This window comes from Rhinatrema bivittatum, chromosome 7 (assembly GCF_901001135.1).
Source record: "Rhinatrema bivittatum chromosome 7, aRhiBiv1.1, whole genome shotgun sequence".
Taxonomy (NCBI): domain Eukaryota; kingdom Metazoa; phylum Chordata; class Amphibia; order Gymnophiona; family Rhinatrematidae; genus Rhinatrema; species Rhinatrema bivittatum.
Genome location: NC_042621.1, coordinates 33341133 through 33367407, shown reverse-complemented (window position 1 = coordinate 33367407; position 26275 = coordinate 33341133). Strand labels below are relative to the sequence as shown.

The 26275-nt window shown below is 50.0% G+C and overlaps 1 protein-coding gene across 3 annotated transcripts in view; it reads right to left on the bottom strand.

Moving 5' to 3' along the window:
- VPS9D1 (VPS9 domain containing 1) overlaps positions 1-26275 on the bottom strand; it is a 306602-nt gene that overhangs the window by 215224 nt on the left and 65103 nt on the right. The gene's annotated exons all lie outside the window — the stretch shown is intronic.

The following is a 26275-nucleotide window of genomic DNA, read 5'->3' as shown; positions in this document are numbered from 1 at the left end:
CTAGACTTTCCCTTCTGAGGTAGTCCGCCGTGATGTTGTCTTTCCCGGCAATGTGGATGGCCGAGATCTCTTGGAGGTTTACTTCCGCCCATGTCATTAGGCGGTCTATTTCCAGAGACACCTGTTGGCTTCTGGTTCCCCCCTGCCGGTTGATGTAGGCCACTGTTGTGGCGTTGTCTGACATTACTCTGACCGCTTTGTCTCGGAGTCTGTGGACGAAGCGTAGGCAGGCTAGTCTGACTGCCCGGGCTTCTAGGCAGTTGATGTTCCATCCTGACTCTTCTGCGTTCCACCGCCCTTGGGCAGTTAATTCCTCGCAGTGAGCTCCCCATCCTCATAGGCTGATGTCTGTGGTGAGCAGGGTCCAGGTTGGGGAGGATAGTCTTGTTCCCTGGCTCAGGTGGCTAGCCAGTAGCCACCACCATAGCTGGGTCCGAACCCTGCCCGGGAGTGATAGACGTACGGTGTAGTTCTGAGACAGCGGATTCCATCGTGATAGAAGTGAGCGATGCAGGGGTCTCATGTGAGCTCGCGCCCATGGTACTACTTCCAGTGTGGATGCCATCAGACCGAGGACTTGTAGGTAATCTCATGCTGTGGGGCGAGGTTCGCTCAACAGGCTTTGTAACCGGTTCCACAGTTTTGATCTCCTTGTGGGAGTCAGGCTGACCTTGTCTTCTTTGGTGTCGAATCAGACTCCTAGGTACTCTAGAGACTGTGAGGGCCACAGACAACTTTTGTTTGTGTTGACCACCCATCCTAGGCTCTCCAGTAGAGTTTTGACTCTGTTGGTTGCTTGGCAGCTTTCCTCTGGGGATTTCGCCCTGATCAGCCAATCGTCTAGGTAAGGATGTACGAGGATTCCTTCCTTCCTCAATGTTGCCGCCGCCACCACTATGATCTTGGTGAACGTCCGGGGCGCTGTGGCTAACCCGAAGGGTAGTGCCCGGAACTGGTAATGACGGGTCCAGGATTTTGAAGCGTAGATAGCTCTGGTGTTCCTGATGAATTGGGATGTGTAGGTAGGCCTCCGAAAGATCCAGGGATGTGAGAAACTCTCCTGGTTGTATTGCCCTTATTACGGAGCGTAGGGTTTCCATGCGGAAGCGGGGAATCCTCAGGTGGCGGTTGACCGACTTGAGGTCCAGGATGGGCCTGAATGTCCCCTCTTTCTTGGGGATGATAAAATAAATGGAATAATGCCCAGTATTTATTTCTTGTGGAGGCACTAGGGTTATGGCCTCGAGGGCCAGTAGTCTGGTTAGTGTAACTTCCACTGCTACCCTCTTGGCAAGGTCGTGGCAGGGGGACTCCACGAACTTGTCCGGAGGGGTTCATAGAAAATCCAGATAGTACCCTTCCGAATGATGGCTAGGACCCACTTGTCCGAAGTTATCTCGACCCATCTGTGGTAGAATATGGCTAGTCTGCCCCCTATGGCTTCTTCCCTTGGATAGGTCGGCTGAATCTCATTGTGGGGTACGGCTGGGGCCTCTTCCCGAGCTGGTTGTGCTTGGTCCGAAAGGACTGGTTCCTGCCCGTAGGGCGGGGCGCTTGATAGTTGTTTCTGTATGGACTGAAGCTCTGTGAACTTCTGCCCCTGGAGGGCCGGGAGAAGTGTCGCTGGTTCCTCTTTGTCCTGTCCTCCGGTAGGCGCAGCAATGGGGACTCGCCCTATTTGTTGGGCAGTTTCTCCAGCTCACTGCCGAACAGGAGGGATCCTTTGAAGGACATCCTTGTGAGGCGAGTTTTGGAAGATGCATCAGCCGACCAGCTTCGGAGCCAGAGTTGCCTCCTGGCAGCCACCGCAGATGACACTCCTCTGGCCGCCGTGTGCACCAGATCGGAAGCAGCGTCCGCAAGGAATGACACTGCTGGTTCCATGACTTCTCCAGGGGTGTTGCTCCTGGTCTGAGATAAGCAGGCATGTGTCACTTCGGTGCAGCAGGCCGCTATTTGTAGGGTCATAGCGGCTACGTCAAAGGACTGTTTAAGGATGGATTCCAGACGCCGGTCATGTGCATCTTTGAGCACTGCTCCTCCCTCCACTGGGATAGTAGTGCGCTTCGAGACCGCGCAGACCATGGCATCAACTCTTGGGCATGTGAGAAGATCTTTGGCCACTGGGTACATGGCTGCCATAGCTCGTCCCCCTTTGAATGTGGACTCTGGAGCACTCCATTCCAGGTCAATTAGCTGCTGGACGGCTTGCAACAGTGGGAAATGGCAGGAAGTCTGGCGGAGGCCCTCCAGTAGGGGATTCGGCTTGGGGGGGCCCCCCCCCCCCCCGAAGCATCTGGGCCCGGAATAGCAAGCTCCTTCAGGCTGTGGGTGACCAGGTCAGGGAGCTCGTCCTTGGTGAAAAAGCGTCTCATGGTTCGGTGAGGCTTTGTCCCCGGGGGGAGTTCCCCCTCTTCTAGGGGCTCTGCTTCCTCTTCAGAGTTGTCCATGTCCCTGAAGGTGGGGCTCCTGGGCGGTGGAAACCTTTGTCTAGGCCTCAAGGGGCCCGGGGCATAAAGGTCCTCTGGCGGAGGATGTGGCTGGTCAGCCAGGGGTTCCGTTTGCATGTGAACAAAGGTGTGTAGCCCTTTGAAGAACTCCACCCATGAGATAGATGCTGGATCCAAGCTGAGGGGCGTTGGGTCCCTGGGGGTCCCCGTTTGTGGGGGTGTCCCGCTGGGATTTGCAAGGTCCGGAGTACCAACTGAGGAGCTATTACTTGGCCCTGAGTGAGACTGGCCCTGGGTTGGATCTCCCAGGGCCTCCTCGCACTGAGCGCACAGGGCATTGGCCTCCTCGCTTTGTGCGACTCTGATATGGCAAGCTGGGCAGAGACCTTGAGCCTTTATCTCCGTTTCTGGTGGTGTCATGGTAGTCGGCTTGTAAACCTTTATGTGCTCCGGCGCATCTAGATGTGCGTGTGGGTTGTGTGCCCAAATTGTGGTTATGTGCTTAGCCCGGTAGGTGCGCGGCACACGTATATTTTGTGCGCACGGCCCTTGAGCGTGTAACTTATGCGCACAAGGAATATATGCATGTAAGTTTATGCACACATGTAATTTGTACGCCTAAGTAAACTTGTGCGCCCGGCCCGAGGCTACGAGCGGAACGGCGAAAAGGGCCAAGATGGCGACAGCAACCACACAGGCAATATGGCGACTACTTCGGAGGGTCTTCACTTAAGAACATAAGAACATAAGAAAATGCCATACTGGGTCAGACCAAGGGTCCATCAAGCCCAGCATCCTGTTTCCAACAGTGGCCAATCCAGGCCATAAGAACCTGGCAAGTACCCAAAAACTAAGTCTATTCCATGTAACCATTGCTAATGGCAGTGGCTACTCTCTAAGTGAACTTAATAGCAGGTAATGGACTTCTCCTCCAAGAACTTATCCAATCCTTTTTTAAACACAGCTATACTAACTGCACGAACCACATTCTCTGGCAACAAATTACAGAGTTTAATTGTGCGTTGAGTAAAAAAGAACTTTCTCCGATTAGTTTTAAATGTGCCCCATGCTAACTTCATGGAGTGTCCCCTAGTCTTTCTACTATCCGAAAGAGTAAATAACCAATTGGATAGACCCTTGGATCTAACCGGGGCCTGGCCCTGCTAAGGCAGACCAACCCGGCGGCACTGGTCCCAGCCAGCGACTTATGCGACTCCTCGAACTTCGGAGACCAGAGTCGACGCTGAAGATTTCTACCTTACCTTGTCTTCGGCGCTTCCCGGTTTCGTTCCGGGTGGTCTCCGGCTGCGGGGGGAGAGGGCAAATACCTTCACTGCCGCGCTTGAGGGGGCCCCCGATCCCCTAGCGCCCGGGATCGGGGGCTAGGTCCTCGCCGCGATTCGGCCGCCGGACCGAGGCTCACCTCCAAGGGACCACGGAAATCACCTCGGGAATCTCAACTGGGGGAGGGACCCGAGGTATCATCGCAGGAGAGCGGGGTTCGTCTTCAGAGGTAGGTTTTGTCTTCAAATTTGGGTTTTCTTCTTGAATTGGTTCTAATGCTGTGAGAGCGTGCAGATAGTTCCTAACTGCTATGGAGACGGAAAATACTGAAGAGCTGCACTTCCTGCAGGGGTTATGTACTAGGGGCTGACGTCAGATTGAAATCTGATCCGTCTCCAATTGCTATCAGGAGTACACTATACCCATTGGTCCTGAGTCCATCTGCTACACGCTAGGAAATTTGTTATTTGTAAATATGTTAATCACTGTATGGTTATGTCATGCATCTGGGGTATGGTAATACGAAAGAGCTATATATAGAAACATAGAAATGAAACATAGAAACACAGAAACATAGAAATGACGGCAGAAGAAGACCAAACGGCCCATCCAGTCTGCCCAGCAAGCTTCACACTTTTCTCTTAGCTCTTTGGTTCTATTTCCCTTCCACCCCCGCCATTAATGTAGAGAGCAGTGATGGAGCTGCATCCGAGTGAAATATCAAGCTTGATTAGTTAGGGGTAGTAGGGGTAGTAACCGCCGCAATAAGCAAGCTACACCCATGCTTATTTGTTTTACCCAGACTATGTTATTCAGCCCTTATTGGTTGTTTTTCTTCTCCCCTGCCATTGAAGCAGAGAGCTATGCTGGATATGCGTTAACTATTAGTTTTACTTCTCCCCTGCCGTTGAAGCAGGGAGCTATGCTGGATATGCGTGAAGTATCAGTTTTACTTCTCCCCTGCCGTTGAAGCAGAGAGCTATGCTGGATATGCGTGAAGTATCAGTTTTTCTTCTCCCCTGCCGTTGAAGCAGAGAGCTATGCTGGATATGTGTGAAGATCAGTTTTTCTTCTCCCCTGCCGTTGAAGCAGAGAGCTATGCTGGATATGCATTGAAAGTGAAGTATCAGGCTTATTTGGTTTGGGGTAGTAACCGCCGTAACAAGCAGCTACTCCCCGCTTTGTGAGTGCAAATCCTTTTTTCCACATTTCCTCTTGCTGTTGAAGCTTAGAGCGATGTTGGGAGTCACAGTAACCATGTGTATGTTTATTGAATAAGGGTATTATCTCCAGGCAGTAGCCGTCATTCTGGCGAGCCACCCTCTCTTCATTGACGGCCTCTTGACTTTATGGATCCACAGTGTTTATCCCACACCCCTTTGAAGTCCTTCACAGTTCTGGTCTTCACTACTTCCTCCGGAAGGGCATTCCAGGCATCTACCACCCTCTCCGTGAAGAAATACTTCCTGACATTGGTTCTGAATCTTCCTCCCTGGCATTGGTTCTGAATCTTCCTCCCTGATGGCAGAAAAAGACCAATCGGCCCATCCAGTCTGCCCAGCAAGCTCCAACACTTATTTTCCCATACTTATCTTAATCACCGACCACAAAGTTCAGGGCCCTTGGGCCCTTGTTGGTAACTGTTTGATTCAAATTTCCTGCCACCCCCTGCCATTGATGCAGACAGTAATGTTGGCGTTGCATCAAGGTGAGCATAAGGCTTAATGGTTATGGGTAGTAACCGCCGCATCAAGCAAGTTACCCCGATGCTTGTTTACTCAGACTGCAAAGATCCATGTCTTGTTGGATGGTGTCTGAATGTAAATCCTCTTTTACACATTTCTCCCTGTCGTTGAAGCAGAGAGCAACGCTGTATATGCATTCAAAGTGAAGTATCAGGTTTAAGCAATAAGCAAGCTACCCCCATGCTTATTTGTTTACCCAGACTGTGTAGTTCAGTCCTTGTTGGTTGTTGTCTGAATGCAAATCCTCTTTTCCACATTTCTCCTTGCCTTTGAAGCAGAGAGCAATGTTGGAGATGCATTAACTGCTGCGATCCCGGGTCGGCCCCGGGATCGGCGCCTACCCGCTCGCAGTTCCGGCACCAGCCCGCGCTCCTCGGGCCCCCAGGGACCTCCACTTTCGCGGCCCCGACGTCGGCCTATCGCTCCTGGGCCTGCAGACCCCTCTACCGCCGCGTTTCTGCCCCGCCGGAGCAGCCGGCGTTCCTCGGCGGCTGGCCCCGCCCCCTAGACGCACACACGCGTCTCAGGCCTTAATTTAAAGGGGCCAGCGCGGGAAAATGCTGGGTCTGCCTCTGATGACGTCAGACGCTGCAGGGCTATTTAAGCCCTGCAGCTGCTCCTCTTCAGGGCCTTGCAACGAGGTTCCCAGGTTACCTGTCTCCAGTTGCTGCGTTCCTGTGCCCTCTTGATCTCCTGTGGTTCCTGATCCTGGACTGGCTTACAGTGATTCTTGGCTTCTGACCCCGGACTGGCTTACGACGATTCTTGGCTTCTGACCCCGGTGCGGCTTACGGTGATCCCTCTGGCTCTTGACCCCGGACTGGCTTACGACGACTCTCTGGTCTCGGACCCCGGTTTGGCTTACAGTGATCCTTTGGCTTCTGATCCCGGACTGGCAAGCGATGATTCTCTGGTATACGACTCTGGACTGGTGAGCAACGACCTTGGACTCCGTCTGACTCAGCCCCCGCGGGCCCTCCTAAGTCCCAGCGGCCGGGTCCCTACGGGCTCCTTCTGGGGGGACTCCGGCTTCCAGGGTGAATCTCCTAAGTCCCAGCGGCCGAACTCCTACAAGCTCCTCTCGGGGGAGGATTGGCTTCCAGGGCGAAGATCCTCTCACCATTGTACCAGCTCCACCGTTTCATCCTTCCTTGCCACGGCCCTTGGTCGCATAGGGCTTCCTAGGATCTTCCTCCGGCCACCCACAACTCCGTCCTTGCCGCCTCCCGATCGGGACCTCCGCTGCCACCTCGCTCAGCGGCTCACCCTCTGGTTCCGATCGGCCCAAGGGTCCACGAATTCAACATTAACCGTGCGAAGGCTTTTTGAGTAAGGGTAGTAATTACCAGATAGAAGCCTCCATTCCAGCAAGCCACCCCCATGGATCTTCTCTTCATTCCCATCTTCTAGCCTTTATAGATCCACAGTGTTTATCCCATGCCCCTTTGAAATCCTTCACAGTTTTAGTCTTCACCACTTCCTCCGGAAGGGCATTCCAGGCTTCCTCCACCCTCTCCGTGAAGAAATACTTCCTGACATTGGTTCTGAGTCTTCCTCCCTGGAGTTTCAAACCGTATATGATGGGGAGTGAAAAACTGGTGAGCATGGACCAAGAGAGAGATTTTGGGATGAAAGTGTCTGGCGATCTTAAGATGGCGAAGCAATGTGACAAGGCAATAGCTAAAACCAGAAGAATACGGGGCTGCATAGAGGAATAACCAGTAAGAAAAAGGAAATGATAGTTCCCTTGTACAGGTCCTTTGCGAGGCCTCACCTGGCGTATTGTGTTTAGTTCTGAAGCCTGTATCTCAAAAGGTTAGAGTCAGGATGGAGGCGGTCTAGAGAAGAACAACCAAAATGATGTGGGATCAGTTATCGGAAGACCTATGAGGAGAGGCTGAAGGATTTGAATATGTACATCCTGGAAGAGAGGAGGTACAAGGAGATATGGTACAGATCTTGAGATACCTGAAAGACTTTAATAACGTACGAACTTCAAACCTTTTCTGATGAAAAGGAAACATTAGAACTAGGTGTCACAAATTGAAAGTTCAGGTGGGACGACTCAGAACCAACGTCAGGAAATATTTCTTCACAGAGAGGGTGGTGGATACCTGGAATGCCCTTCCAGAGGAGGTGGTGAAGAAGAAAACAGTCAATTAATTCAAATGGACATGGGATAAACACTGTAGATCCCTAAAAGCTAGATGACAGATTTGAAGAAGAGGGTGCACAGGGGTAACCTGCACAGAGCTGCAGTTACTGCCCCTAACAGAAAGCATGGGGATTACTACCCTCAATCAATAGGCTTGATGCTTTTGATGCAATAGCAATATCGTTCCCTGCTTCAGCAGGGAGAGGGGAGGGGGAGGGGGGAATGGGAACTGGATACAGACGACAACCAACATAGGCCCTGACTTTTACACTCTGGGATACCTACATGCAGACATAAGGGAAAAAGCACAGGACTGCTTCTATGGCCAAGTCCCAAAGCAAGAACGACAAGCAGCACTGTCTGAATTATTAGGAAGTCTCACCCAGTAAAAATATTGCTAGCAGTAAATTATGGGTTTGACAGTTGCTTGTTTTGATTGATTGTAAATATTGCTACCTTTATTGAGGTATGAGCTTTCTTCGTCAGAGGCATAGTGTTGATGGATTTCCACTCTCCTCTCTTTAGTTCTCTTGTACCAGTCCTATCCCCCTCTCTCCCTTCTTCATCTTCACCCACCAGCTCCCCTTCTCACTTTCTCCTCCACCCATATTCACCCTTCAAACCCCTCCCACTAGTTCCTGTTTGTTTCTCCTCTCCCTGCCCCCATCTCAAAAGCTAGTGACAAATATATTAAGTTAGTCTGTTGATTTTTCTTGGTATAAAATGAGGAGATTTCTGCTTCCTTACTTAAAAGCTGCCTGTTCCTGGTGAGTGTCCAGTGTGACACATCAACTTCCAAGCAGTGTTTCTAGACTGGGCTATTTCACACCTAAATAGGCTACTTGTCCCCCTCCCCATCCCCACTGTGTTTGGGGGGGGGAGGAAAGCTGTACTGTTGTGCAGTCTGCTGGTGAGGGGATTGTTCCTCTGGCATCTCCCTGTATATCTACCTTATGAGCTGAGTAAAGGCTGCCAACAACAGCACTTGGATTGAGACTTGGGGGAAGGAAAGGGATTTGGAGATCAATTAACAGTTCTATGTTATTGAAAGGTAGGAGGGCTCAGACAGGCCCTGAGTGAATTAAGTGAGAAGTTGGGGGAGGTGGAAGTGTGAGAGGCAGCTCAGGCAAAAGCTGGTGCTGCTGCTCTGCATAAAAATACAACAGAATGGGTGTTAACAACACAGTTAGTGCTAGACCACAATGGTGTAGGGTAGCAGATTACAAGACCCAAATCCTAGCACCTACTTTCAAAGGCTGCATGCATAGGGATAGGATCTGGCCAAAAATTACAATCTTCCTTGCAGAAAAGGAAAACTGTCTCTGGACAATGGCAGGAGAGAGAAGTGATCCACTTCTGCAAGAAGAAATGCCTGCAGGGCCCTGTGCCAGGGTAAAATAACAGGCCGTAAAATTCAGCAACCAGAGGGGTAGTGCTGGATTTTCCGCTCCCGCATTGGCTGGGTGAATATTTCCTTAAGACTGTGACTGTAAATGTATTTGAATGAAAGGTATTATCCAGATTCTAATTATTATTATTGATAATAATAATATTATTATTATTATTATTATCCATCCAGCATAGCTCTCTGCTTCAATGGCAGAGAGAATGAAGATAAGATGATTTATGTCAGCATCAACCAACAAGGAATGAATTACATAGTCTGGTTAAACAAATAAGCTTGGGTGTAGCTTGCTTGTTACGGTGGATACTACCCCGAATCAATTAAGCATGATACTTGACTTGGAATAAGTATCCAGCGCAGCTCACTGCTTCAGCAACAGAGGGAATTAAGTAAAGAGGATTTTTATTCAGACAACCAACAATGGCTGAATTGCACATGCAGGGTAAACAAACGGGAGTAGCTTGCTTATTACGGCGGTTACTACCCCAAACCAATTAGATAGATACTTCTCTTAGATGCAGCTCCAGCACTGCTGTCTGCATCGATGGTGAGGGTGGAAGGGAATTGGAACCAAAACGTTACCAATAAGGGCCTTGACCTCAGTGGTCAGAGTAACAGATTATGAAAACAAATAGGTGTGAAAGCTTGCTGGGCAGACTGGATGGGCCGTTTGGTCTTCATCTGCCGTCACTTCTATGTTTCTATGATAAAGCAACAGGAAGAACGTCATATCCTCCTGCACGAAAATAAAAGTAAACAGAACCAAAAAATAAATAAATAAATAGAATAAGCAACACCTTTGTATCAGACTAACCGATACAACCGATACAACTCTTAACGCAGATGGAATTAATAATAAATATAAACAAAACCGAATTCATTCATCTCGAGAGGAAGCAATCTAAAATAGTACAAACACCAATCACACTGAAGAATAATCAAAAAACTGAATTAGCAGATACGATACGAAACCTGGGGGTGATAGTAGACAGGGAACTTAACGTCAAACAATACATATCTTTAAAAGTTAGAGAGGATTATGCAAAACTAATGCTACTAAAAAATCTGAAACCATTACTACCATTTTCATATTTTAGAACAATCTTACAAGCGCTAATATTCACAAGTACAGATTACTGTAACTCTCTACAACTTGGATTACCAAAATCAGTTATAAGACCTCTACAGATACTACAGAATACTGCGGCCAGAATCTTAACAGGAACTAAAAGAACAAATCACATTACACCAATATTGGCCAATCTCCATTGGCTCCCGATTGAACAGAGAATTCAGTATAAAATCCTTTGCACCATCCATAAAATATTATATGACGAAAATGTAGAGTGGCTTAATACAACACTCCGAATACACGTCCCACAAAGAAAAGGAAAATTGGTTTCTTACCTGCTAATTTTCGTTCCTGTAGTACTAAGGATTATTCCAGACCGCTGGGTTGTGTCTCCCTTCCAGCAGGTGGAGTCAGAGAAAAAACTGAAAGGCACCCCCCTCTTATCCTGGTGTGCCACCTGCGATCTTTCAGTATAATCCATACCATAGCAGAATGAAACATATCATAACCTCAACAGAAGAACCAATGGCTATATCAAACACCTAATTAAAGAAACTGCATAACTTCTGGAACTTGTAACATGGAGGGAGTACTTCCATATGCGATGCCAATGCTGTCCACTTGAGAATATTCTGTAGAATAAAATACGATAGCGAACGGACTCTCCAGATTGCGATATTGTTATATTTTGCAGAAAAAACTGACCAAAAATCGAGCGGACTCTCCAGAAACAGAATACCCCGGGAGGGCATCTGGGCTGATCCTTGGTACTACAGGAACGAAAATTAGCAGGTAAGAACCAATTTTCCTTTCCCTGTACGTAGCAGGATCAGTCCAGACCGCTGGGATGTACCCAAGCTGCCCTAAATGGGGTGGGACCTGGAGAGTTCCGCTCGAAGAACACTACTGCCAAAACAGTCGCCATCCGGCACACAGACGTCCAAACGGTAATGCTTAGCAAAAGTGTGTAAAGATTTCTAAGTAGCCGCTCTGCAAATTTCCTGCGGCGAAACAAACTGACTCTCCGCCCAAGATGCCGCCTGAGATCGAATGGAATGCGCTTTTAAACCTTCCGGTACTGCGCGCCCAAGACATATATATGTCAAAGTTATTTATTTATTTTTATTTAAAGGCTTTTATATACCGACGTTCATGTATTGGTACATATCACGTCGGTTTACATAGAACTAAGTTGGAAATTACATCGAACAGGAAGGAACAATTAATAGGGCTAATTGCTTCCTTCAACCATCGGGCAACAGTGGCTTTAGTTGCCTTATGTCCTTTCTTAGGACCACTCCATAAGATGAACAGATGATCAGACAAACGAAAAGGACTGGTTACCTCCAGATAGCGGAGCAGAATCCGCCTCACATCTAATCTTCGCAAGTCGCAACCCTGAAGCGAACTCTGATCCAAATCCATGAAGGCAGGTAACACCATGGTCTGATTCAAATGAAACTCCGACACGACCTTCGGTAGAAAGGAGGGCACCATCCTAAGAGATACCCCTGATTCAGAAATCCAGAGAAAAGGTTCCCTACATAACAACGCTTGAAGCTCGGAGTTGCGCCGTGCGGAAGTAATAGCCACCAGGAAAATAGTCTTAAAAGTCAAATCGTTCAAGGTGGCCTGTTTCAAAGGCTCAAACAGATGACCGCACAAGCCACGGAGAACCAGATTCAAACTCCAGGAAGGACCCACTGGACAAACCGGAGGGTTCAAATGCTTAGCACCTCTCAGGAAACGCGTTACATCCGGATAAGCTGCCAGAGATGTCCTGTCAATCTTACCCCGCAAACATCCCAGGGCCGCTACTTGAACCCTGAGAGAATTGCACGCCAAGCCTTTCTTCAGACCCTCCTGCAAGAACGCCAGAATATGGACAAATGAGGCGCGCCGCAGGGACACATTCAACCCGCTACACCAGGAATCGAAAACCTTCCAGACTCGAGCACAGGTGAGCAAGGTAGACTGTTTTCACGCCTGCAGGAGGGTTGAAATAATGGAATCCGCATAACCTTTCTTCCTCAACTGCTTCCTCTCATAAGCCAAGCCGCTAGACAAAAGCAATCCATTTGATCGAAAAAAACTGGACCTTGCCAAAGAAGATTCGGTAGATGACTGAGCCATAGAGGACTGTCCATCGCTAAGTTGATCAGATCTGCAAACCAAGGCCGCCGTGGCCACTCCAGAGCCACGAGAATGACTGATCCCGTGTGAGCCTCTATCCTTCGCAACACTTTGCCCACCAACGGCCAGGGAGGAAAGACGTACAGTAGAATGTCGCGAGGCCATGGCAGGACCAAGGCATCGACACCTTCCACCCTGTGTTCCCTCCTGTGACTGAAGAACCAAGCCTCCTTCGCATTTCTCTGAGTCGCCATTAGGTCCAAGCGAGGAACACCCCACTGAAGAGTCAGGAGATGCATCGCCTCCTTGGAAAGTTCCCACTCTCCAGGATCGAGATGCTGGCAACTGAGAAAATCCGCCTGAATGTTGTTGACCCCGGCTATGTGGGAAGCTGCCAGCCGGACCAGATGGCGTTCCGCCCACAGCATTAGCCGATCAGCTTCCAATGCCACGGGACGACTTCTGGTTCCCCCATGACGATTGATGTAAGCCACCGTTGTCACATTGTCGGACAATACTCGTACTGATCGACAGCTCACCAGGGGAAGGAAACTGCGCAACGCCAGACGTACTGCCCTGGTTTCCAAGCAATTTATGGACCATTTTGCCTGCTGCCCTGTCCAACGGCCCTGTGCTGCCCTCGATTGGCAAACCGCACCCCAGCTGGAAAGGCTGGCATCTGTCGTCATGACCACCCACTGGGGCTCCTCCAGGTCCATTCCGCGCTGCACATGGGCCGGAATCAACCACCAACGGAGACTATTTATTTATTTATGTATGTATTTAAGTGATTTTATATACCAACCGCCGTTTGCACATCGTGTCGGTTTACAAGTAACTTGCAACTAAAATATATATAGGCATTGCCTTTACAAAGAACAGTATGTAAAATAAACGCAGTAACAGAACAAGTAACTAGATAAATTGGAGGGGGAGGGATGCAGGTTAGGCAAGACAAAGGAGGGGGCGGGGGGAGGGTGAAACAAAGACACAGAGGGATAAGTTATATACAGGGTTTAGAGGAACATTTGTTATGTACATTGGTTATATACAAAATTGTATCAGCGCGAAAAACAACAGTCGTTGAAGTGAGGTTATATGCGAGGTTTTCCAACCTGACATTCTTTATATACAAAAGGTTAAGTGAAACATTTGTAGTTCCTTACTGATTTTTTAGGTGGGGGGGGAGAAAACGGGGGGGGGGGAGGGTTAGAGGGGGGTAGGTGTTAGATGTAGGTCCTGAGCGGGGGGGTGTTGGTAAGTGATGATGAAAGGGTTTGAGTGTTAGTAAGTGATGATGATTGGGGGTATGCTTGGAGGAAGAGCCAGGTTTTGAGTTTCTTTTTGAAAGTGGGTGTGGAGGTTTCGGTGCGTAGGTCAAGAGGCATAGAGTTCCAAAGGGTGGGGCCTGCGAGGGAAAGGGCTCTGTTGGTAGTGGAGATGAGTCTCGTAGATTTTATGGAAGGAGAAATTAGAGTTCCACGGAGTGAGGAACGGGTAGGTCTTGTGGAGGTACGAGGGAGGAAGGGTGGGTTTAACCAGTTGTAATGTTCATTAGTAATGCTTTTGTGAATGAGGGTAAGAGTCTTGTAGATAATTCGTGAGTGAATGGGGAGCCAGTGGAGATCAATGAGGGTGGGAGTGATGTGGTCTTTCTTATTAACATTAGTGAGGATGCGTGTGGTAGCGTTTTGAAGGAGTTGTAAAGGTTTGATGTGGGTAGCAGGGAGTCCAAGTAGGAGAGCATTGCAGTAATCAATCTTCAAAAAAATTATAGATTGGAGTACTGTACGGAAATCAGAGAAATAGAGAAGGGGTTTGAGTTTTTTGAGGGTTTGTAATTTGAAGTAGCAGCTGCTAAGGATATATTTGATATATGGTTTGAAAGTGAGTTGGTTATCAAGTATTACGCCCAGGTTTCTTGTGTCAGAGGGAAAGTTGGTGGAATGGAGGGTAGAGGGAATGGGTATTGATGCATGTCTAGAGGAGATGAAAAGGAGTTCAGTTTTTTGAGGATTGAGGGCTAGGTGCATGTCAGTGAGGAGTTGGTTTATGGAGGCAAGAATAGTGTCCCAGTTTTGGAGTGCGGTGAGGATGGAGTTTGTGAAGGGGATGAGGATTTGCACATCATCCGCATAGATGAAGTGTGTAACACCAAGGTTGGAGAGGAGGTTTGTAAGGGGGAGCATATAAATGTTGAATAGGGTGGAAGAGAGGGAGGATCCTTGGGGAACGCCACAGTCGAGATTAACAGGGGGGATGTAAAATTGTCGGTTAGGACTGTGTAGGTACGGTTTTGGAGGTAAGACTTAATCCAGGAAAGAGCAGTGCCTGAGATTCCTATACTGATGAGGGTGTTGATGAGGATGTTATGATTTATGGTATCGAAAGCGGCGGAAATATCTAGCATGGCAATGAGATAGGAGTTACCAGCATCCATTCCTTTGATGATGGTATCTGTAAGGGAGAGGAGTAGGGATTCCGTGCTGAGATGTTTTCGGAAACCATATTGTGTTGGTAGGAATATGTTGGATTGTTCTAGGTGGTCAGAGAGGCGGGAGTTTACTATTTTCTCTATGACTTTGGAGAGAAAAGGGAGATTGGAGATGGGACGGAGGTTGGATAGATTGGAGGGATCAAGGGAGGGTTTTTTTTAAGATGGGCTTGACCACAGCTTGTTTTAGGGAGTTTGGGACCAAGCCGTGTTCAAGAGAACAGTTCACGATTTTGGAGAGTGAAGTGGCTATGGTTTTAGGAATAGCGAGTAGAAGTTTGGTGGGAATAGTTTCCGAGGGATGGGAAGAAGGTCTCATCTTTTTTAAGATGTTCTCTATTTCTAGGGTTGAGGAGGGTTCAAATGAAGAGAGGATGGTGGGTGTGTGTGGGGTGGGGGGGGTTATGCTGTTGGTATTGGGGGTATTTTTGGTATTAGGGGTAAATTTGGCAGTGATGTTGGAGATCTTGTTCTTAAAGAAAAGGGCAATTTCGTTGCATCGGGTCTGTGTGGAGGGAACTTGTGGTGGAGACACGTTGGGTTTGGTAAGATTTGAGACCAAGGTAAATAGGGCCTTGGGGTTGAATTGGAGGTGGTGAATTCTCTTGGCATAGTATTCTTTTTTAGTTTTTTGAATGGCGTTTCTATATGCATGCATAAGTTGGTAGTAGGTGGTTTTAGTGGCAGGAGTGGGGTGTTTGCGCCAGTGTCTTTCAGCTGCTCTAAGTTGGATTTTTTGGGTTTTGAGTGTGTGGGTGTACCAGGGTTTTTTGGATGATTTGGTTTGTGTAATTGTTTTTTGAATGATTGGACATAAGTTGTTTGCAATATTTAGGGTAGTTTCTGCCCAGGAGGATATAGCACTGTCTGCTGTCTCCAGGTCAATGTGATTTGGGATGTTGGAGCAGGCCGTTTCAAGGGCGTCTAGGGGGCAGGTTTTGCGGAATTGGAAGGATTTAGGCTGAGAAAGAAAGGTGGGGGATGGGGTCATCCACTCCCCCACATGCCTCCCATGACTGGGAGGCATGTGGGGGAGTGGATGACGTTGATGAGTGAGTTAGTGAAGATAAGGTCAAGGGTATGACCAGCTTTGTGGGTTGGGGAGTGAATAATTTGTGTGAAACCCATCGCGTCTAAGGATGAGATGAAGGCTTCGTATGGTGGGGATTGTGGTGTGGAGTCGACATGGAGGTTAAAATCGCCAAGGAGTATCGTGGGGATGTCGGGAGAGAGGGAGATGGTGAGGAATTCGATGAGGGGGGAGGGGTCTTTTTCTAGTAGACCAGTAGGGGTATAGATAAGGCAGATTTGTAGGGATTGCGATTTGAAGAGGCCTACTTCGTATTGGTTGGGAATATTGCAGATTTGTGGGGTGAGCTTGAATTCTCTCTTAGCTATGAGGAATAAGCCTCCTCCTTTCTTTTTGCGGGGGATAGAGAAAATGTCATAGGTTTCAGATGGCAGATGGTTAATGAGGGGGGTGTCACAAGGTTTAAACCAGGTTTCAGTTACCGCAAAGATTTCTGGTTTGGAGTCAGTTAAGATATCATGAAGAAGGTGTGTTTTTTGTTTCAGGGATTGGGCGTTAATGAGTAGAAGAGAAATGAGGGAGAGGGTGAGGGCTTGCGTGGTGGGAGATATGGGGATGGGGGTCAGACGCCTTTTTAGAGCGTTGTGCGGGCTGCAATGGGGGAGGGATAGTTTTGAGGGGTGTCTGAATAGATAATTGGGGGGACAGAGGTAGGAGTGTGGAGGCATTGTGGGGTGGAGGGCTAGCAGAGGTATAGTGGGGTGAAAAACAAATTATGAGATGCAGACACTGTAATGCAAATAAACAGAATAAGTTATGAGATGCAGACACCGTAATGCAAATAAACAGAATAAGTTATGAAATGCAGACACCGTAGTGCAATTAAACAGAGTAAATCATGAGAAATGCAATTAAACAGTGTAAGTCATGAGAAACAGACACACTTACGTAAGATACACTTGATGTGATAGTACAGTGTGTTGAAGGATTTATCTGGAGGAGGGCAGAGATTAGTGGGCGGTCTATGGCCTGCCTTTAGTGGGCGCAGTCCTCTTAGGGCGAATTTTTGTCTCAGGAGTGGCGGGTGCGGTGGCTCCTGACCTCGACGGGAAAATGCCGGCCCCGTAGATCTGTAGGGACCTCGGAAGACAGGCGGGATTAGCGGACGGAGTAGTCAGGCAGGTGTAAGGAGGTAGATGGGAGGCTTGAAGGAGACGCACGAAGGGGCGCACAAAGGGGCTGGCCCCTTTGTTGCGCTCCTTCGGCGCGCGACGCCGAGCGGGGCGTCTCAGATTTAAAGCCCCCGCTTACCGCTGACGTGGAGGTAAGTATGCCCAATCGGCTGCTGCTGCGTCTGGGAGGGGGCGGAGTGGAGGGACCGGTCGCGTGGCTGGAGCCCTGGAGGCGAGTGCTGTGCGTTTAGTTAGGGCCTTGCCCCGACGGGCTTCAGCGCCGGATGCGCAGGCCTAGCAGCAGCCTCGGTCGAGAGCAGCGTGGCGAGGATCGCGGCAGAAAGGACGCCGAGCGGGGCGTCTCAGATTTAAAGCCCCCGCTTACCGCTGACGTGGGAGGTAAGTATGCCCAATCGGCTGCTGCTGCGTCTGGGAGGGGGCGGAGTGGAGGGACCGGTCGCGTGGCTGGAGCCCTGGAGGCGAGTGCTGTGCGTTTAGTTAGGGCCTTGCCCCGACGGGCTTCAGCGCCGGATGCGCAGGCCTAGCAGCAGCCTCGGTCGAGAGCAGCGTGGCGAGGATCGCGGCAGAAAGGACGCCGAGCGGGGCGTCTCAGATTTAAAGCCCCCGCTTACCGCTGACGTGGAGGTAAGTATGCCCAATCGGCTGCTGCTGCGTCTGGGAGGGGGCGGAGTGGAGGGACCGGTCGCGTGGCCGGCGCTGGAGCCCCGGAGGCGAGTGCTGTGCGTTTAGTTAGGGCCTTGCCCCGACGGGCTTCAGCGCCGGATGCGCAGGCCTAGCAGCAGCCTCGGTCGAGAGCAGCGTGGCGAGGATCACAGCAGAAAGACTAGACCTGGTGGGCTCCAAGAGCAACAATCGGATTTGGAACTCTTCCGACTTCGGGTCCCAACGAGAAAGTAACGCCCTCTGCAAGGGTCTCATACGAGCAAAGGCCCAAGGGACTAATTCTAGAGTAGATGCCATAGAACCAAGCACCTGTAAGTAATCCCAAACCCAGGGTAGCGTTAGAGACAACAGCCGCCGGATCTGCGCCGTTAACTTGTCGATTCGCTCCTGCTTGAGAAAAACCTTGTTGACCAATGTGTCAAACCGAGCACCCAAGAAGTTCAGCACCTGGGACGGGACTAATTGGCTCTTGGCAAAGTTGACGACCCAACCAAGGGATTGGAGCCGGGCCACTATTGATTGAACCGCTGCCCTGCAAAGCTCCTCCGACTTTGCGTGGATGAGCCAATCGTCCAGATAGGGATGAACCAAAATCCCCTCTCGCCTGAGGGCCGCAGCAACTACCACCATTATTTTGGTGAAGATGCGGGGAGCTGTTGCCAATCCGAACGGGAGTGCCTGAAACTGATAATGCTCGCCCAGAATCATGAACCGGAGAAACCACCGATACTGTTCGCGGATCCCTATGTGAAGATACACTTCAATCAGGTGTAAAGAAGCCAAATATTCGCCGGAGTGGATGGCCGCAAAGACTGGGCGGAGAGTTTCCATGCGAAAATGGGGTACCGAAGTGCTTTGTTCACCTTCTTCAGATCCAAGATCGGGCGGAAGGAGCCTTCCTTCTTGGGAACCATGAAATATATGGAGTATCTGCCGTCCTGCATTCCTCCGGCGGGACCAGGACAATGGCTCTCAGTGCTTTCAACCAGCCCAGGGTTTGAAGCACCGCTGTCCGTTTCATGCTGGCCCCGCAGGGCGACATCAAGAACAGGTCCCGCAACGGGCGTGCAAAATCCAAAGCGTAGCCGTGTTCGATGATGCTTAGAACCCACTGGTCCGATGTAATCTTGACCCACTCCTCGAAGAATAGAGACAGGCAGTTGCCTATCACCGGAACAGAGGAGTGGGCCAGGACACCTTCATTGGGAGATCCCTGAGGACCCCCATCGCGGAGAGGCCTGCGGCTGCGAAAGGAATAAGACCAAGCCTGAGACCTTGTCGACGGCTGACGTGGAGTGAAGGCTGGACTCCTGGGCTGCCGAAACTTGCACTGTCCCCGGTACCAAAAGTGTGCCGACCCAAAGGACCTGGAGGTTCTAGGCTTGTCATCTGGTAACTTGTACACCTTATTGTCCCCAAGGGATTTGATAAGGGCTTCCAGATCATCCCCGAAAAAGAATTTCCCTTTAAAGGGAAGATTGCCAAGCTGGGCCTTGGAGGAAACATCGTCCAACCAGTTGCGGAGCCATTTAGCAGAGACCGCCGAAGCCATAGTACGCGAAGAAGCCCGAAGATCATACAAGGCATCCGAGGTGTAAGCCACAGCCGCCTCATTGTGATCTGCCTGCTCTGCCTCCATTGGAGGCAACTCCTGCGTGGTGAGCAACTGCTGCACCCAACGAAGAGCTGCCCTTTGCATGAGGCTACTGCAGACCCCTAACGCAAAGCGCCGAGACCTCAAAAATCCGCTTGAGAAGGACCTCCAGCTTCCTATCCTGAAGATCCTTAAGAGCGGCAGCCCCTGCTCCCAGAATGGTCGTCCGCTTAGTGATGGCTGAAACGGCCACATCCACTTTAGGGACCTTAAGGACGGCCAAGGACTCGTCTGGCAGCGGGTAGAGCTTCTCCATGGCTCGCCCCACCCGAAGGCTGGCCTCTGGAGCCTCCCATTCTCGGGTCACGAGTTCCAGTAGCATCGGATGAAAAGGAAAAGCTTTAGGAAGGGCCCGAAGCCCCCGAGGAGAACGGGGTCCCCCTTAGTAGCCTCTGAGCTAGGTGCCTCAATACCGAGCTCCGTCAGAACATTAGGGATTAAAAGATCAAGCTCCTCCCTCCGAAACAATCTGAGGACCCTCGGGTCATCTCCCTCAACTGGGGTGGGCTCATCAACATCCCCGCCAATATCCACAAAGAGAGGGTCCAGTGAAGGGCGATCCAGTGGATCGGAAGCAGGCGTCCCGGAGGGATGCAACACCACACATCCTATCCTGCCTCTGGAGGAATCGGACCCCCCCAGAAAGCCTAGTCACCTTCGCAGGCGGAAGCTCCTCAGCCTGCAATTCAGCCTCTGCCTCCAAAAAGGCCTTGTGCATTAAAAGCACAAATTTGAAAGAAAAGGGATGCTCCCCATGGGAGGGTCAGAGCTCGGAGAGGCAGGCACTGGGAGCCGCTGTCCAACAGGGCTCAAATTCGGCGGGGAGAGAGGAGGAGGGATCTCCCCTCCCCCTGCATCCAGCCCTCCACTGGAGCGTGGTGGAGGCAAAATGGCCGCCGTTCCCATGCTAGACGGGACGGGGCAGGCCGAGGCGCGAATTCCTCCCTGTGCCCCGGGAGTGCGCTGAAATCGACCCGCTGCTGCTCCCTGAAAATCCCTCCCCTCCCGAGAGGCACCGTGTACACAGGGCATTGCAGGAGAGCCGCGCCACTGGCTCCCCGCATGCAGAACACGGCGAACCCCGCGGCATGCCCGTGGAGAGGGAGCAAGCAGGAAGCCGAAAAAAGCGGTGAAAATCACCAGAACCCGGGAAACCTGTGCGCACGATAAAACAAGTTTGGTTTTGAGTTTTTTTCAAAAACGCTGACAAGCAGCCACCCAGGGGAAAAAAATACCCCTGGGACCTCAGTAGCGGCACAGGCAATCCCCCTGAGGAATCATGCCGTCTCAGGGTGCAAGGGGGAGGGACCGGCCCACCGGTTAATCCCCCTACTCACCGGCAGAAGAAGCGGCTCTGGGAAAACGGCTAACGGGGTATCTAACCCCAGCCGTGGCTCAACCAAGGCAGCAGCCTCAGGAGGACTGACTCTGTCACCTCCAGAAAGAAAACTAACTACTGCTTTTTTTTTTTTTTTAAAGCTTGATTTAGCCACTGGTAGAAAGCAAAATTCCTAGATCTTACTATTCCTGGCTTGCTTTGCTTTCCCTGTTTTGTTTTTTTTTAATGGATCAGGACCGCAGATTCTGTCACCCTCATCTGCTGGAGTCAGAGAAATACTGAAGGATCGCAGGTGGCCTTTCAGTTTTTTTCTCTGACTCCATCTGCTGGAAGGGAGACACAACCCAGCGGTCTGGACTGATCCTGGTACGTGCAGGGAACTTGCATTCCGCAAATAAAGCTCTTTTATGAATTCCATCGTTAAAATCTGCACGGCTTACAAGTACGAGACACAGCAATATCGCTAGCAGGCCCGGCATTGTGGAACTCGATGCCACAGGAATTAAGATTACTTACAGAGCACAAACACTTTAAAACAGATCTTAAAAACTGGCTCTATATGCAGGCATTTGCCCCAGAGACTAAAGATCTATAGATGGGTTTTATTTTTCTTATATTCTGAAATGGTACTTCTATTAAGATTTTTAGATATTTTATTTTATAGACTACGGATGTAAGGGATATTAATATTTGAAGTTTTATTTATTATAATTATTATTATGTAAAATTGTATTTTAAGTGAGATGTTTGGCACTTGATCAAATTTTCTATTCTTTTATTTATATTTCTTTTATACTGTTTTATATTTTGTGCCTCCTGTGAACTGTTGTGAAGGAATTGCTGTAAATGACGGTATAGAGAAGTCACTAAATAAATAAATAAATAAATAAATAACCAAGTATCACCTTATTTGTTTTTATTTTCGTGCGTAGAAGTGGAGTAACAGTGATGGGATTAGGATTTTCAGGCCCCTAGGCACTGTTGGCGTGGGTGCTGATGCCCCTTGCCCCCCCCGCCCCCCAAGGGACAATAAAGAAGAAGGTACAAGGTGCAGGTTTTTTTGCTCTGCTCTATCTGTTTCAGGTTTACCTCCTCCCCTCATGCCCGTAAAGGAAAATTGGTTCTTACCTGCTAATTTTCGTTCCTGTAATACCACGGATCAGTCCAGACTCCTGGGTTTTGCCTCCCCTCCAGCAGATGGAGACAGAGAAGTTTTAACGGACTCTGCCCTATACCCTGAGGTGCCACCTAGAGTCTGTCAGTATTACACTGTACCCAAGCAGAAAGGTTAAACCATAACTTCCACTATAACCAAACTTCCTCCCGAAGAGCAGAGGAAATGAAAACTTATAACTTAAGAAATGAAATCATGCCCATACTCTCACTCAGTAAAGGAGGGCATACAGTATAATAACTTTTGATAAACCTGCAGAATATGAATAACTACCTGCCGAGCAGACTCTCCATTTCCCCATGGGCGGGACTCTGGACTCATCCTGGTACTACAGGAATGAAAATTACCAGGTAAGAAGCAATTTTCCTTTCCCTGTATGTACCCAGATCAGTCCAAACTTCTGGGATGTACCAAAGTTTCCCTAACCAGGGTGGGACTGAGAGAGTCCCGCTTGGAGCACACTAGCCCCAAAGGAACCGGGCTCTGGGGCCCGGACATCCAGACGATAATGCCTGGCAAAAATGTGTGTAGATTTCCAGGTAGCCACCCTACAAATCTCCTGCAGCGACACCTGTTGACATTCCGCCCATGAGGCTGCTTGCGATCGAGTAAATGAGCCCGAAGACCCTCCGGTATCGGACGGCCCTGAACAAGATATGCAGAAACAATAGCTTCCTTTAACCAGCACGCAATAGTAGCCCTTAAAGTCTTATGACCCCTCCTGGGACCACTCCACAGGACAAACAGATGGTCTGAAAGACGGAAACTGTTCGCGACCTCTAAGTAACGCAACAGTACCCATTTTACGTCCAACTTTCTTAAATCCCTAGACTCGGAAGCAGACGGATCCAGGTGTGCAAAGGAAGGGAGTTCTACTGACTGGTTCAAATGAAAGGAGGATACCACTTTCAGAAGAAAGGAGGGAACCGTCCTCAAGGAGACCCCTGATTCAGAAATCCGTAAGAAGGGCTCCCTGCAAGATAACGCCTGAAGCTCGGAAACACGCCTTGCTGAGGAAATAGCCACGAGGAAAACGACTTTCAATGGACAGGGGTTCTGGACCGGAGGACGCAGATGCTTAGCCCCTCTCAGAAAACAAACCACATCAGGATGGGATGGTAGAGCAAATCCCTGCACCTTTCCCCGAAAACAACCAAGGCCTGCCACCTGGACTCGCAGGGAATTAAATGCCAACCCCTTAACTAGTCCTGCCTGCAAAAAGGCCAGAACATCCGCAACTGATGTCCTTGATGGCTCCACCTTGTGGACCAGACACCAGGACTCAAAAATACCCCAAACTGTAACGTACGCCATGGAGGTAAGACAGTTCTCGAGACTGTAAGAGTGTGGCAATCACTGCATCCAAGTAACCCTTGCTTCTTAATCTCCGCCTTTCAAAAGCCATGCCACTAGACAGAAGCGATCTGCCTCTCGTAAATAAACGGGTCCTTGGCACAGAAGAGTCGGAGACGGATGAAACCTCAGAGGTCCATCCACTGCTAGGTTCACAAGGTCTGCAAACCAAGGGCGCCGTGGCCCTCTGGTGCCACTAGGATCACTTCGCCTGGATAAACTTCGATGCAACGCAGAACCTTGCTGACCAATGGCCAAGGAGGAAACATGTACAACAGAATGTCCTTTGGCCAGGGACTGACCAGAGCATCCACTCCTTCCGCTCCTGGCGCCAACTGAAGAATCGGGAGCCTTGGCATTGCGGTACGTCGCCATCAGGTCCAAGGAAGGCGTGGTCCAATGGTTGCACAAAAGACGAAAAGCCGCATTGGACAGTTCCCACTCCCCCGGATCCAACTGGTGGCGGCTGAGAAAATCGGCTTGCACATTGTCTATTCCGTCAATGTGAGAGGTTGCTATCTTGTACAGATGTTGCTCTGCCCAGCTGATCAAGAGCTGGGCCTCCACCGCCACAGGTTGACTCTTGGTTCCGCCTTCACGATTGATATAGGCAACCGTCGTCGCATTGTCTGAAAGAACCCTTACTGATGCTCCATTCACCAAGGGAAGGAGGGCTCGTAGCGCTAAGCAAACCGCTCTGGTTTCCAAGCGATTGATCGACCAGGAAGACTCCGTTCTTGACCACTGGCCTTGTACTGCTCTCCCCCAACCTGAGAGACTCACATCAGTTGTCACCACTGTCCAAGAGGGAATTTCCAAGTCCATTCCCCGACGCAAATTGTCTGGTAGGAGCCACCAAACAAGACTGGAATGCGCAGAGTCTGTCAATGGCAGGAGAAGGTGAAACTGTTCGGAGAGCGGATTCCAACAGGAGAGTAAGGCTGATTGAAGAGGACGCATATGTGCACAAGCCCATGGAACCAAATCGAGAGTGGACGCCATCGATCCGAGAACCTGCAAATAGTGCCAGACTTTGGGACAAGGCCTGGACCGCAAAGACTCCACCTGAGCTTGCACCTTAGTAAGCCTTTCCTCGGAAAGGAAAACTTTGCCCAACAGAGTGTCAAACCGAGCACCCAGAAATTCCAAGGACTGGGAAGGAACGAAATGACTCTTGTCCGGATTGACCACCCAGCCCAACGAGTTCAAAAGTTGTAGGACCCGCTGAATCGCTTTCTGGCAAAAGTCCTCTGACTTTGCTCGAATCAGCCAATCGCCCAGGTAAGGATGTACTAGTATACCCTCTCTCCAGAGAGCCGCCGCTACCACCACCATTACTTTGGTGAACACCCTGGGCGCCGTTGCCAGACCGAATGGCAGTGCACAAAATTGGAAGTGATGTCCTAGGATCGCGAACCGCAGATACTTCTGATGGTCAGGACGAATGGGTATCTGCAGATAGGCTTCTGTCAGGCCTAAAGATGCTAAGACTCTCTGTGGACGGACACTATTACCATTCGAAGAGTTTCCATGCGAAACCGGGGTACCCTTTAGGTTCGATTGACTCTCTTTAAGTCGAGGATGGGCCGAAAGGTGCCTTCCTTTTTGGGTACCATGAAGTAAATGGAGTAGCGACCTCGCCAGAGCTCTCCTGTGGGTACTGGTACTATGGCACCCAAGTCCTGTAGATGTCCTAGGGTGTCGATTACAGCCTGAAGTTTTTGCTGGTAAGAGCACGGGGAAATCAGGAATCGCTCTCGGAGCGGCCGAGCAAAATCTAAAGCATAGCCATGTTCTATTATATTTAGGACTCACTGATCGGAAGTTAAATTGGCCTACTCCCCCAGAAAAAGGGACAGTCTGCCCCCTATCTTCGGTATGGAGGAGTGAACCGGCATCACCTCATTGTGCCGATTTGAGACCACCATGTGCCTGAGGGCTCCATCCCTACCAGGGCATCGGCCACGAAAGGACTGATTCCAGGAGCGTTGTCTGGTAAGTCCCTGACAAGATGAGGACCCTGAAGATCAGGAAGAACGAAAACGACGGTTCCCCCGAAACCTGGACTGTTGAGGAAAGGATCCTCTGATCTTGGGCTTGTCCTCTGGTAACTTATGGACCTTGTTCTCACCCAGAGACTTAATCATGTCCTCCAATTGTTGTCCGAAGAGTAGTTTTCCCTTAAAAGGCAAGGATCCCAGCTGAGTTTTAGAAGAAACATCCACTGACCGGTTTCTGAGCCAGAGGAGTCTGCGGGCTGAGACTGCCGAAACCACAGTTCTGCCCGAAGTAGATCAAAAAGTGCATCAGCACTATAAGCGACTGCAGCCTCCAGGCGACCGGCCTGAACTGCTTCTGCATCGGAAAGGGATGCTGCCGATTGTAAGTGCTGCACCCAGCGGAGGCTGGCTCTCAGTGTAAACCTACTGCACATGGCAGCACAAACTCCGAGAGCTGAGACTTAAAAAATCTTCTTAAGTTGCATCTCTAATTTACGATCTTGTAAGTCCTTAAGAGCCGTGGCTCCTGTCACCAGGATGGTGGTCTTCTTGGTTACTGTGGAGACTGCAGCATCCATCCACCTTGGGCACTTTGAGAAATTCCAGAGTGTCCTCTGGTAACGGGTACAATTTGTCCATAGCACAGAGCTGACTTTCAATCCCAAATCTGGAGTGTCCTACTCTCGAAACAATAAGTCAGTAACCGACATATGGAAAAGAACGGGACCCCTAAATCCCAGTATCACCGGATCCACTGCCCCCATCGAGAATCCTCCTGAGGGACTTCGATCCCCAATTCTTCCAGAATAGCTGGGATGAGAGGGCACAACTCATCCTTCCGGAATAAGCGTACCACCTTGGGGTCATCACCCTCAACCATAGACGTGCCACCTTGCTTGGAGGTCTGGACCTGGGTATCCTGGTCCGCATCCGGCCCCTGCGGAAGGGTCTCACCTTCATCCGAAGTCTCTGAAGATGAACAGTCCACCGGACCAGAAACAGACCTGAGAGGGCGTTTGGACCGTAGCTCCCATCCCTGGTGGGGACTTGGGCCACTTATTGGTCGAGATGACGTCCTTGCCTCCAAGTGAAGGTGCTGGGGCTGCACGAGAGACTCTGCTACCCTGTTTT